A 2969-nucleotide genomic window follows, 5' to 3' on the forward strand; every position below is an offset into this window, starting at 1 on the left:
GCTCAAGTCAGACCTATTGGCTCTGTTTGATTCAGCAACTTTAGGTTCTGGTTAGGCCAGATGGAAAATCAGTCCTGGAAAAACGAAAATGTGAAAAACCAAGGCAGAGAAGGTCATCCACCCCCTCATAAATCTAAACACACTAAGTCCATTGAAGGACTTGCCAGGAAAATGCTATTTTCAGTTTTCTCTGTGGGTTCAATTTATCTTTACTGCTAAATAGTCAAGTTGAATTAGATCCAGAACCAGATACAATTCGACTCTTTTTCCTTGAAGGAAGTTACCTCCTTCTCTCTGTCAGGAACCTGGCTACCCCGTCCCCAGGACTGGCTCTTCCCATGAGGAATTGCAGCAGATCTTCCTTTTAGATACCCAAACTGAGTGCCACTTGTTTCCCTTCCTCAGATGAAGGAGTAATTGCCTCTATTCTGTTACATCTCACCCAAATTGAGAAACAGTTACTCAGGACTGCACATTACTTGACTGGGTTTTGCTTTTTGAAGATGGCAACTTCACTGTATCTAAAGATCTACTTTGTCCTGAAGCACAGCCTCATCTATTATCCTGACCATTCAAGTTTATAACAGAATGGAGTAGGAGGAAGGACATACCTGTAGGATTGTCAAATTGACCCCAATGTCAATGAGATGTTGGCACAGGAATGCCTGTACTTCTACAATGTTAGCACAGTTCTATGTAAAGATAAAATATACAGTCTTTTAAAGCATACTGCAGGCTTTTACTGGCAAGAATCACAGTTCTTGCCCTATAAAGATAGGTGCAGAATAGAGGAGAGATGTCTAGGTACATTTTCCATCCGAATGGCAAAGTAGAAATTGATTTCTAATCTTCCATATAGAAACCACTTGTCTCCCCACATTGGTTGCATAAAAAAAGGATAGGTGTCCTAAGGCAAATCCCTTCAGGACAGAGTGAGAGAAACCTCTCCTTCAAACCCCCTGTAGTAGTCTTACTATATAATCACAAAATCTTTGATATGCCTACCTTTAAGCAGTGGTGCTTTGTTCCCCTCCCGGTGAGTGTGAGCTGAACTCAGCAACTCATTTCTAATGAAGAGAAAATGGCAGACGTGACCTTGTCTTACAAAGACTTCAACATAAAAGGTACTATGGCTTCCTCCTTGCTCTCTCTCAGATCACTCACTGTTCAAGAAGCCAGCCGTCGCCACCCTGAACAAGCCTGATCCCGTCTGATCTCGGAAGCTAAGTAGGGTCGGGCCTGGTTAGTACTTGGATGGGAGACTAGCTAGAAAGACCAGGTGCTGTAGGCATAAAAAAATAAAATAAAAAAATAAGAGATTGTAAGCTGACAAGGTCCTTGCAATCTGTGAGGTCAACCAAGGGTTGCCTAAATAAATAAATAAATAAATAAATAAATAAATAAATAAATAAAGCCAGCTGTCATGTTAAGAGAACATGTAAGCAATCCAATGGAGAGGCCCACATAGTGAGGAACTAAGGTCACCTGCCAACAACCAATGAGAAGCTGTGGCTTCTTGCCAAGAGCCATGTGAGTGAGCCACGCTGGAAGCAGATTCTTCAGCCTCAGTTAAGTCTTCAGAGGACAAAGCCCTGGTCAACATCTTCAGTGCAACTCTGTGAGAGACCCTAAGCTAGAGCTAAGATGTAGATGTTCACAAATTATGGATCCATAGAAACTGAGATAATAAATATTTGTTATTTTAAGCCATGAAGTTTTAGAGGAATTCATTATGCAGCAATAGATAGTTAATAAAGTTTTCCTTGGATAATATTTCATTTATGGTAAAGATTTTATTACAGATGTTATTTATGATATATACATTTATGTTTAATAATCATAAAGAACAGTCAACTTTCAAAAGGAATAGGGTTAATAAAATAAATTACCATATGAGTTTGTAGCTGAGCTGCCCAAACTTGGCCAGATAAGGCAAAGGAACTTGACCATGTTCCTAAATAATTTAGATACACTCAAATGCTCTTCCATCTGGATCACTTGAGTGGACAAAAAGAGGAAGTAGGGTCCAAGTTGGTCAATTCCACTTTATTGCAATAGGAGACTTAAGAGGAGAGGTGATGGATTTACAATAAACCTGCAAATTCTTCGACACCCTTCCCATTGAGAACAAGGATTCTCTGCCCGCTCTTGCGGAATCGGGGCTAAATACAGAGACTTGGTTATAAACAGTAGAAAGCTCAGTCAATGGCCCCGACTAAAGTCTCAGCCAACAGCCAGTATCAACTATCAGACACAAGAGCAATGTTACTTCCCAACGATTTCTGCCCCCAACCATCAAGTCACGTCCAACTGTCAAGTCTCACCGCCCCCCCAGCTTGAATCTTTTAGTTTGAGGCCCCAAATATCAATGAGCAGAGATGAGGTACACCCTCTGTGCCCTGTCCAAATTCTTGTCCTACAGAGTCCATGAGCATAATAAAATGGCTGTTTTATTCCACTAAGGTTTGGTGTGGTTTGTTACGTAGCAGTAGTAACCAGAACAGACAGTCAGAAACAGTTTTTCTTCATCTTTCATATTAGTTGAAAAATAATCCAATTCAGAGACAAGAACTAATTAGCTAACGGACTTTAAGCAATGGACTTTAAAGGACTTAACTTCAGGGCAAAATGTCGGATCGGTAGAAGGGTGGCAACATAAGGGACCAAGTGGAGAGACACGAAATGATTTTCATTCTGTTGTAGTTTTCTATTGCCATTTGCAGCTTTCTGAAAACATTAAAAAACTCATTAAGCAGTAGGTATAGAGATAGAAAGAGTAAGCATAAATTTCACCTTTGAGTCTTTTCCCCAACTTTAGAAAAAAATTAACAATTGTGAAAAATTTCAAAAATAATCAAAACCAAAAACAAAAAATAAAGAGACATTTATATTTACCACTACTGCCCAATTCCAAGGTTAACGTTTTTGGAAATATTTGCTACAAGTCGATTTTTATAAAAAATATTAGC

General features: G+C 39.4%; 1 pseudogene; it reads left to right on the plus strand.

Moving 5' to 3' along the window:
• The first annotated feature begins 1174 nt into the window (after positions 1-1174).
• Positions 1175-1291, plus strand: LOC120610165 (uncharacterized; annotated as a pseudogene).
• Positions 1292-2969: the final 1678 nt, after the last annotated feature.

The sequence above is a fragment of the Pteropus medius genome, unplaced genomic scaffold, assembly GCF_902729225.1.
Source record: "Pteropus medius unplaced genomic scaffold, Ma_sr-lr_union100, whole genome shotgun sequence".
Classification (NCBI taxonomy): domain Eukaryota; kingdom Metazoa; phylum Chordata; class Mammalia; order Chiroptera; family Pteropodidae; genus Pteropus; species Pteropus medius.